Here is an 11,737-nt window from a genome sequence, read left to right on the forward strand (position 1 = left end):
ATATATATATATACACACACACACACACACACACACACACATACACACAGGCAAAAAAAAAAAACCCAAAAAGGCTTAGTAATACCAATAGCTCACTATATAGAATTTTATGCACAAATCATTCATTTTAGTAAAACATGATGTTATATAATAAGCGCAAAAGGACAAATCCATTAAGAAAATATGACAATATGAAATTGTACGCACTTTGAATTCCAGAAAAGTGACAGTTTCCAAGAGAAATGCACACATTTGTCAGTTGAAGATTAACCAGCTTTTTTTATATGAAACTGATAGATTCAGATAACAAAATATACAGATTTAACCAATGACGTTAAGAAGCTTGATATATTATGCATACATAAACTTGTACACCAAATAGAGAGACTGACCACCAGGCAATACATTGGAAATGAACAATAAAAAGATAGTTGACAGAACCCCACAATTCTGAGAATTTCAAAAATGTGCTCCTAAATAACTTGTAATTTTTAGGAGAAATAACAATGGCAATTAAAAAGGGCTTAGAACCATTCAGCACTCATGGCACTCTGAATCAACTGTACACTACCTAGTGTAGGAAAAACAAAAGCAAAATAATCAATGTCTTTTACTATGTATCCAACCATTCCCTAATAAATCATGACCACATCCATTTATGCAATGCAAAGTGTTGGCTGCAAGCATTTTCACTTGATGGCTGCTATTTGATATTATTGATTCAAATAAAGGTTCTCATTTTGCCAACAAAGGTACGAATCACTCTCTGAGCTTAGAACAATGGGAGAATTTGTGCAGATAATTTTAGAATACATGAATAATGAAAGTGTAAGATCATTTAGAAGACTTTGTAACCCGTTCCACTGGCTGGGGCCCACAGTAGAGGAGTGACCTGATGACAAAGGTTCATCACAGATGAGACATGGGGAAGACCCTGAGACACCTTGTTGGGAGAGGAAGAATGTTCCAACAGCCACTGAATAAAGCAGCGATAGAGAACAGGGCAGTGACTTCAATGTTTTTGTTTGCTCTCGGCCAGCAAATTTTCCTGTAGAGGGCCAGATAATAAATACTTTATGCTTTGCAGGTCAGACAGTCTCAGCTGTGCCTTTGTAATGTCAAAGCCACCCTAGACAATGCATCAACAAATGTGCATGGTTGTCTTCCAGTAAAAGTTTATTTACAAAAATAAGTGGTGAGCCAGATTTGGCCTATGGGTATTAGTTTGCAGATTCCTGTTCTATCACGGACAAATCATCAGCATTGATTATTGAGATTAGAAGACTATTACATTGTCTTGATTAGTTTTTGTGTTATCTGGAGAATACAAAAGTAGTTGCATTCTTGTATATATTTTTTCTTATCATAAGATGTACTCTGGTGAATTACATTAAATTTATTTTATATATATGTATAGTTTATGTTATAATCTTAACAATTACCCAGTATTTTTACTTGCATTTACTATGTGATTATGATCTGTTACTTTCATCAAATTTGGGGATTTTTCTGCTCAGCAGTCTTAATTATGTAGAGGAATCTGTAAAACCATATGCACTCACAGCTCCTATTTCTAGAGTTTGATAAATAATTGGTTTTCTTTTCCTAGTTGATCTCAACTGACAGTTTATGGAAAATGATTATATACAAAACCAACAAAATTAATGATAGGTAGAACAGATAGAGAGATTAATAAAGTCCTTTTGTCACTTAGATATTTGCATGTATACCAAACCAGATTTTTTCTTTTCATATTTATTTATTTTTTAATCCAGAATGGATAAAAAAGAACAGTTATCAAGGATGTAGGGGCCAGACACACAAGATTGTAAGACAGCTGGGAAAGTATGCCTAAGGAAAGCTAGGGAGCCTCCTTACTATTACCTTGTTTGAAAAGTGGAACCTAACAAATAACTTAATTGTGTAAAGACCTGGCTTCCCTTACCCCTCTTTCCTACAAGGCATGGTTGGCTTTGCCTTGCAGGGCTTCAGTAGAAGGACCCTGTGTACACACAACACAGTACAGGAGTGCTCAGCTAACCAGAAGGACCTCACTCCCTAGTGGTCGCATTCCATTTCTGTGACTGATTACCTTCACTGCTGCGTGTGACAATTTTCTAACCTTACAAACATGGCCACTTCAGCACAAAACAATGTTAAGTCTTTGTAATGATCAGTATATTGTCCTTGTCACTTTTACACGCAGCTGGAAAAGGACAGGCTAGGGACAAAGAACATTATGAACATTGTGTTGGAATTACTGTTCATGAAATAATACTTAGCTAATGGTCACTAAATTTACACATTAAGAAAATTACATATGGAATACCAAAAACACAGTATGACTGAAGTTTATCCATTTCTGCTTAGGAAGTCCGTTTGCTCCCAAGTGTCATAAAATGTTCTTCTTTCTGCTCCAAAGTTTACTGCAATGATTACTGGTTCTCACCCTTTTGATCTTCTTTTTGTTCCCTACAGCCAGCAATTCCAGACTCTTCTTCTTTTGTATGCCATTTCAAAGGGCTCTAGTGATGCCTGCTGGAGGGAGGATGCTGCCTGCCTTGTGTTTTCTCCTGTTTCATTATCTTTTCCTGCCAGGGCCTCCCTCATTTTGGAGATCTCTTCTTTTAGCTTGTTGCACTCATCTGCAGGCAACTCATTCTTGAATTCTTCCATCTTAGTTTCTGTGTCATGGATTAGTCCTTTGGCCATAGTAACTGTTTCAACTTGTTCCTTCTTTCTCTGGTTTTCCTCAGCATACTTCTCTGTATTTTTCACTTTATTTTTTCAATATCATCTTTGTTTAACCCACCAGAAGATTGGATCATGATCTGCTGTTCACATCCTGTGCTTTTATCTTTGGCAGAAACATATGCGAACCCATCGGCATCACTGTCAAATGTAATTTCAATCTGTGGGACTCCATGAGTGGCAGGGGGATTTCCAATCAACTTGTCCAAGGCATTTGTTGTCTCCAGCCTTTTCTCTTGCACCTTGACACACTTTAAACTCCACTTGAGTCTGTCAATCAGCAACTGCATAGAATACCTGGCTCTTTTTGGTTGAAAGTGGTGTTCCCATTCTAAATAGGTTTAGTAAAGACACCTCCCAGAGCCTCAATATCCAGAGACAGGAGCATGACACCCAGGAGCAACACATCTGTGATGTCACTAGCCAACAGGCTTCCCAGGATGGCAGCTCCCATGGCCACAGCCTCATCAGGTTTGGTGGCTTCATTTGAGGCTTGGCCCAAAAGATCCCACACTATCTGCTGAACCTGGGGCATTCTTGTCACATCACCAATAATGATCGCTTCTTTGTTGCTCTTGCCAACTTCTGCATCTTACATGGCTTTTGTGCATGGGGAAATAGTCCTCCTGATAAGATCAGTGACCATGCCCTCACACTGAGCCCAGGTCAGCTTTGTGTTCAAATGCTCGGGTCCAGAAGCATACATTGTAAGATATGGCAAGTTGATGTCAGTCTTCACAGATAAGGAGAGTTCACACTTGGCCTTTGCAGCAGCTTCCTACACCCTTTGAAGATCCAAATTGTGTTTGGTCAAATCAATCCCTGTCTCCCTCTTAAACTTCTTCACAATGTGTTGTAGTAAGGCCTGGTCAAAGTCTTCACCACCTAAGAAAGCATCTCCATTGACAGATTTTACCTCAAACACTCCTTTCTGAATTTCCAGAATAGAAATATCGAAAGTTCCACCACCTAAATCATTATCAGTGATGATTTTATCTTCTGATTTGTCTAGACCACAGGCCAGAGCAGCAGCTGTGGGTTCATTCATCACTCAAAGAATATTTAGTCCAAATATCTGACCTGCATCCTGAGTGGCCTACTTCCGAGAGTCACTAAAACAAGCTGGGGCTGTGCTCACAGCATTTTTTGCTATATGCCCCAAGTAATTTTCTTAGGTTCCTTCAACTTCATCCACACAAATGCTTCAATGTGACTTGGAGAAAGAGTTTCCCATGCGCTTCAACCCAGATATTACCACTGGAGTCATGGACAATTTTAAAAGGAACATTTTAAATATTTTTTTGTTCTTCAGGGTCATCATCTCCCCAGCCAATAAGATGTCTGGTGGCAGAGAATGTGTTGTTTGGGTGGGTGACAGCCTGTCACTTGGCCAGTGTGCCAACCAGTGGCCTACCATCTCCTGTGAAGGCAGGCCTCCGACGTTCTCCCATAACTTTGCTTTTTTACCTTCCAGAACTGCCACACAGGTCGTGGTAGAACCCAAATCAATACCGATAGCCACTCCCTTGATTGCTTCAAGGTATAGTTCCACCTTGAAATACTTCTAAAAGCCTCATAACTAAGGTCCATTACGCCATGTTGGTGGCAGACACCCATGAAACTCCGGGAAGCTGCAGCACCAAAAAGATTGGCAGCTGTGGCTTGGTTGGCACCTATCATGGCAGTTAGAGGAAAGGAACATGAACAAGGCAGCACAAAGGTGCTCAGACCACTGGGAGGTATGTGGCGCGGCAATGGCAACTTCTCTGGAAACGTTTTATTAAAACTGTACCCCCAAGCCAGTTTTAATAAAAATATTTTGTTAAGCTCGTGTTTTAATTTTTTCTGAAATGCATTATTGTGGCATATAGCATCATATATATGAAAAATAGTTTTCTCATGTGCGAGAGCAATGAATGTTAACTCTAAATTTTAAGTGTGAGTATAAGCCATACAAGTAACCCCTAAAATAAAATAGAAAGTGGGCCAAGAAAGCTATCCTTGAATTTTCATATGCTTTTTTTTAATTTATACTACCACTGCAATATCTTGATATCCTAAGCAGTTTGCTTTCCCCGAATCAATGGCTAAATAATGGTAGTGTGATAACAGATATATATCACTATGATAAATATCCAGTTACTACACATCATCTATTTCGTCCTTGTGCGTGTAAAGGCAAATACATTTATTTAAATGTCATAAAAGTCTACTTTGATTAATGTTATTAGCAGCTGGGAATGAGATTCTGTTCACTGAGATAAAAGAAGAAGCTATTATGTTAAACAGTTTTCAACAGAAACTAGAAAGGGGGAAATATTTAGTTTTTCTTACAGCTTAGCTATTTATGTGTATGGTAACTGTAAGTGTCAAGAGAAAAATAATTTTCTGTCCAAAGTGGGAGGAGAAACAACTCATAAATATATCTTCCACTGTTAAAACTTATTTACATTTGGTTCACTGTAGAAATAATATAATAAGATTTAATTTACTGCAATGGAGAAACAACATATAATAATGGAATAATAATTTATAAGAGTAATTAGGTTTGATTCTAAATATCTTGGGAAATATTAATGTGAAATGATGTAGCATGTCCAGTCAAGCTTTCTCTTCCCACCTACTCTCAATGCAAAGAGATGAGATTTCTTGAATATGATTTGTATTTTCCAACCAGTTGTAGAATCTGTTGCACTATCCAACTACAAAAAATGGAATTCAGAGAAATTTTTACTTCAATATATATGTTTAAGGGCCTAGGGTTTCCTGTGCTCATTCAGACCAGTGAGGGCTTCTGGTCCCCGCCTCGAGCAGCATCTTTAGACAGCTAGCAAGCCCAAGGGAGGTTGCAAGTGAGGTGAAGATACTGGAAACAAAGCCACCTCCTGTGCCTGAGGCAACTGAAGGAGGTGGGGAATGGACGGCTGCCACCTTCTTGGGGTTAAGGGTTGGAAAGTTGCGCATCAGGCTGGGACCGGGGATTTCAATGGAGCAGTGAGAGAATAGAGGGGAAAGAATGAATTTCTCTTCTTCTCTCTCCCCCGTGTTGTTTTGGGAAAGCCATCGCCTACCCCTTCTGCTACAAGGAATCTGTTATAAGACTGAAGCCACTGAAGTGGGGGTTGTAGGGGACACTCATATCAGGACAATACAGCATCCGCAGGGGACATGGAGTTGAAGAAAGGGGTGTGTGCTGAGGCTGACCTGTCCCCACCCCCAGGCCCTCTCTGCCCAGGCCTCCTCCAAGCACAGGGCTGACCCCAAGCCCACAGACAGAACTCAGCCAGCAGTGTTAGGGGAAACCCGACAGGAAGGCTGCCTGGCAGTGGTGAGAGAAGGAGAGCTGCCCACAGGGCTTCTCTTTTGCCCTTGGGACTTAGCAGCTCACAGGCATGCAGTAAAGCAGGGTTTTCTCAACCACAAAACCAGTGACGCTTGGGGCCAGTGGATTCTTTGGTGAGGGAACCGTCCTGTGCATCATGAAGTGTTTCGCAGCATCCCTGGCTTCACCTGCTGGGTGCAGGAGCGTGTCCTGCCCTCCTCGCTAGCTGTGACAACCAGAAATACTTCCCTACATAGCCAGGGTCCCCTGGAGCCCACACCACCCCCAGGTGAGAACCCCTTCTTCCAATAACTTATATTCACATGTATCTGAAATAACAAGATACTGAAAAACTTCAAACACCATAATGAAAGGAAACAACCTGAAAAACATACTTTCTCAAGAATTACAGAAATGGAAACATATTATCAATGAGAAAGCAAAAAAAAAAAAGAAAGAAGCCTTACAAATGAAGCAAGTGGGAATATTTATTTTTGAAATATGTAATAGTGAAAATAAAAGCTACTAAGCTGTATACAGCTGAAGAAAAAATGAGTGAACTGTGAGATGTCTCAAAACACACCCATAAAATGTGAGGAAAGGCTAAAAAGAAGAGAATTCGACTAGAAAGACCAAGGACTTGGAGAATAGAAATAAAACTATCAAAACCTAAGGAAGACACAGAAAGTATAACAAAAATGGAAAGGATGCAATTTTAAAATAATGAAAAGAAAACAATCTCCATAATTAAAACAACAACAACAAAGATTAAAGATCTTAGATTGTAAGGAATCAAACAGTTCCCAACATGTTAGATAAGAAAACCTCACCTAGGCATAGTAGGGAGAAAATTAAGAAACACCAAGACAAAGGGAATTCAAGAAGTTCCAGAGAGAAAGCAGCAGTCTTCCAAAGAGCAAAAATCAAACTGGCAATCTACTTCTCAACATCAACACTAACTATAAGAAGTCAGAGTAATATTTTAAAATTACTTTGAACCTAAAAACTCTATTTCAGCCAAATTGTCACTTAAATCTGACAGTGTGATAAAAATATTTTCAGGCATGCCAGTTTCAAAAGATTTGCCAGAAAAAAAAAATCCACTTTGAAAATAGTCTGAGAAGATCTCAATTCTAGAAAGCTGTAAGAGAGAGAAGAAGAGTGTCAGGAAAATTTGCTGTATAAAAAAAAGTCAGGAGGTTTGTTTCCTGGTGCCTGCCCAAGCAGAAAAAAAAAAAAAAAAAAAAGCCAGGGTAAGTAAAGGGAAAAGTAAGTCTTAGTAACCCCAGAATGAAAATTCTAGACAATACCAAACATTGGGGAGCACGCTGGGGAGACCAGAGAGGCAGAAGACCTTGCTGAAATATGTGTCTTGATAGGGACATGATGTGGACACTGGTGGGCTTAAAAAAATCAATAGTGAATATAGATGAGCGTGAAATGAAGAAATTACACTGAAGTCAGCAGGGAGAGAAAAAAACTATCAAACAGAAAGCAGGAAAGGAAAATCAAATCAAAGACAGAGTATAGCAGATGGAAAATATACAATGTACTGGAGCACTCCGCAAGGTGCCCCGTGCGAGCTTGCTGTGGTGCCTGGCAGCGTCAGAGCATATTGAAACTCATGACTATTTTTGGGGTCCTAATTTTGCACACTCAGCACCTTGTGGAAGATGATCAAAATGGAAAAACAGTAAGAAGGTGCAAGGGTTGTGTGAATATGGAATAACAAACTCAGATTTTTTTAAGGAAACCAAAATACATCCATTTTAGGCTTTCCTTCCCCTTGTTGTCTTAATTTATTGCATTGTCACCTTAATTTATTTGTTGTTGCTGGAATAAATGTGGAAATTATTTGGAGTTGCCGGTTTGCAAGTCACATGGTAAAATCTGTTGTTTAACTCTAGCATACTTTATTTTAGATGATATCTAGCTTGATTTACTGGATCCAGCTGGATGGTTTCTGGTGATTGTTAGAAATCAATCCAACCTTAAGAGAATATGCAAGCTCCTAAAGGAAATTCCATAAATATCCCCCAAGTATTAAAGCATGACAATATCTCACTCTTCTTTCTGTCTCCAAAATGCCTAGCAGAAAGCTCAAACTCAGAAAACATTTACCCAGCTGAAACAGTCTAATAAAGACTCTCGGGACTTTATATATTTATAAAGAATCAATTAATGAAATAAATCAATATAAAAATTTCAATATGCTACCCCACTTATTAAAAGATCAAAGTTCAGGACTAGATTGTGAAGCAAGACTCAACAATTTATTGTCTATGAGAGGCATATTTAACTCAAAAGACATAGAAATAATGAAAATAAGAGGATGTCATATATGAACCAATGTATGCTAGGATGACAAACTTTAAATCTGAGAAAACAGAATTCAATGCATAAATATCATAAGAGACAAAGAAGGAAAGTATATTGTGAATGGAACAATAGCATAAGAAGCCTCAATCACTTGAACATATATTCAGTGAGAAGTAGATTTATGAACAATTATAGTTGGAGATTATAACACATCCCTCTAAGAAATGGTTAGGTCAAACTGACAAAAAATAAGCATTGTTATTAGAGATCTGAATGATAATAATAATCTTGGGATATTACAGTTAGATAAACTGCTACAATCAGCAAATGAATGGTATACATTATTTTGCAACCTTGTAGAGCAATGAAAATAATGCAATTTTTTTCATTTCTCACTTCTTTTACTTTTCTTATAGTATGGAACAGGCCTTCATATACTGAATAATTTGCAGATGAAATGACTATCTACTTATAAAACTGAACAGAATCAATAAATGAGCTATTGCAATAAAGAAGAGTTCAACAAAGGTTGTCAGAAACAAGATAAACTTACACATTTCAGAAGCAATTCTGTACTCAGCTACTTAGATATATAATTAAAGATAGACAATAAAGCCTATCTAATATCTTTATGCACAATGTCTGAAGAGAAAAACACAACACTCTTATAAAGAACATAGCAAATAATATAAATATGTGGAGTGATATTCCTTTCCTGTGGTGGGGCAGTTTTAATATTGTATCTCCCATTTAATCTGTAAATTCAGTATGTCCATCAGATTGCTTTAGAAACTTGATGACCCTTCATTGAGATTTGTTTTGAAGACTAAAGGTCCATGAAAATGACAAAAATATGACAAAGGGAGCCAAGAGGACAGTCGTGGCCTAATAGATATTAAGGCATACATAAAGGCCATAGTAAACTGAACAGTATGGTTTTGACAAGAGGACAAATCACAGGCAAATGGGGCCCCAAGGGAAGCCCAGAAAAAGACCCATATGGAAACAGCAGAAAATGCACAGTGTTCAATCAAGTTAACCATCAAAATATCTGAGAAGCAAACACTTGCATGTGGTGCATAACCCAAGTACACCCTGACAACAGGTCCACTAGAAGATAGGTACCAGGGCCTCCATCTGGAGTGGAGTGCACTGGCCGGGAGCGGGAGGTTCATGTGGCTACAGATAGGCTGAAGGCAGTGGAGTGTTATCCTGCAGTCAGAAGCCATCCACTTGGTATTCCCTGCATCAGGGATAGGTCCATAAAGCACAGCGGTGGATGCAAAAGGTAAGAAAAACGATGTCATCTCTAGCAGAGGACTATTGGACTCTCATTCACGGACACCCCCCCACCCCAAGTCACATCCTGGACACATGCACTATCCTTAAAACACATTTTATGTGAGCATGGAAGCAAAGGAACATTAGGATGGCAGCTTACAAGTGATGGTAGGAGGAAGTGAACAAAAGAAAACATACATAATAAATACCTCAGGTATAAACTGGCGGATGGAGGTATTTACACCTACCAGAACCGAAAAAGTAACCTCACCCAGGCAAATTATGATCACATGCCATCATCTGTGGATTCCAAAATGAAAATAAACAAAAAGGTAATTATCTCAATTGTCCAGCATCCAGTCTATAAATCTTATGGCCACAAGAATTAGATTCAGAGTGCAAAGGGAAACCGCTCTATGTGACCATTTATGCACTGACTAGAAGTCAGTGGCAAAGTTATAACATCCCACTAGTATCTCCTAGAGAAGGATTCCCCACAGGGGTTCCGTAGATTTGTACATGCTCATAAAAATTGTTGAGAGGACATTTCCTACCTCCCAGAGGAGTGGCAATCTCAAAGAAGTAGAAAAGACTGCCAGTTCCATTTCTTTTCACTACCCCTGCTTCTCCTGGGTGAACAGAATGACTTTCAAAAATGCCTGGGCTGGTAAATTTATCAAACTTGTGGACTCAAAGAGATTCATCCTCTTCTCCCCTGGAAAATGAGTTTACAGTTCAAACAGCTGGCTCAATTGTGCAAACCAAAGCATGCCCTAGCTTAGCTTGGACAAAGAAGAGCTGAAACAGAGGACTGTGGAAACTGAAAGCTGTGCAGAAAAAGTAATTCTATCCGCACCATAGGAACAAAAGGTGGGGAGATTTATAAAGGACACAATGTGAAGCAGCAAAGAAGGTTTGGCGAACCTCCAGGCTCTCCCTGGCTTCTCGGAACTCCTTTACAATCCCAGGGAAAAAACTGTATATTAATAATGTGGGGACTAGCCAGTGATCTAAGGTTAAGCTTATATTTTCAAAGGATAATAATTATAGGATCAAGCGCACGGGAATTAAACTTGGGCTCGAAAATTATTTTCCCATTCCTAGTCACATAAAAAGGTCAACCCTGGTCATAGGAATTCAAAGGCAGTGAAATGTAAGCACATTTTATGAAGAAACTTTGGAATTGCCCCAAAGGGAGTACTCAAAGGAGAAAATAAAGTTCACTTCTCTTTGGCAATAGAATCATCTCCCTGAATAGAGCTGAAATGAGTCAAACTTGTAAATAAGGTCAATGCTGAGCACACTGCATGCCCCGCTCAGCCTCCCTTCTCATGCCTGGTACCCTGTACTGCAGTGGGGCTTCTTGACTGTGAGGATCCTGGTCTGCTGTTCCCCAGCAGGTCCTGCACTGTTCTTGTATGTCCAGCCTTTCGTCTCTAACCAAAGCCCTCTTCCAGGGACTCTGTGGGGGCCTCAGGGCCACACAGCAGAAGGACCAGCTTTGCACTGATCTGAGATGAGCTCTGGGTTCTGTATACTATCTTAAGTGACAAAGTATACAAAGTATACGTGTGCTGCTAAAACGTGTATAGATTATTGGACTACATTTTTAGAAGAGGCTTACTTACATGACAGAAACAGTATGTAACTTCAAAAGCTTGAGCTGCAGTCCCATGTGATCACAGCAGCATTCTAGAGTCCGTCCTTTAGCTGCTCTGAGGCCCCATGTATTGCTGGTGGTGATGTGAGGCCTACCAGTGGGTGATGAGGGGTTGCAGGAGTGGGAGGTAGGGGGCCAGGCCCTCTCAGAGCACAGGTCCCAAGCCATGCCTGCACAAGGGACGCTCAGGAACAGGCTGCAACCCCAGGGGTACAAAGTCAAGTCTTCTTTTTATGACCACTGCACACCAGCTCTTCTCTACATTGTCAGTGAGAAAATACTCCACCTCTCAGGGCAGATCCCACCCACTCCATTTCCCACCACGCACATGCCTGGAGACAGGACTGATACGGGATGCATGTGGGAAACTTTAACGGTCTTTATTTCTATAAGAGGCTCCCTTG

General features: G+C 39.7%; 1 pseudogene; it reads right to left on the bottom strand.

The window, feature by feature from the left end:
• Nucleotides 1-1,508: 1,508 nt before the first annotated feature.
• Nucleotides 1,509-4,853, bottom strand: LOC143671604 (stress-70 protein, mitochondrial pseudogene; annotated as a pseudogene).
• Nucleotides 4,854-11,737: the final 6,884 nt, after the last annotated feature.

The sequence above is a fragment of the Tamandua tetradactyla genome, chromosome X (assembly GCF_023851605.1).
Source record: "Tamandua tetradactyla isolate mTamTet1 chromosome X, mTamTet1.pri, whole genome shotgun sequence".
Lineage (NCBI taxonomy): Eukaryota > Metazoa > Chordata > Mammalia > Pilosa > Myrmecophagidae > Tamandua > Tamandua tetradactyla.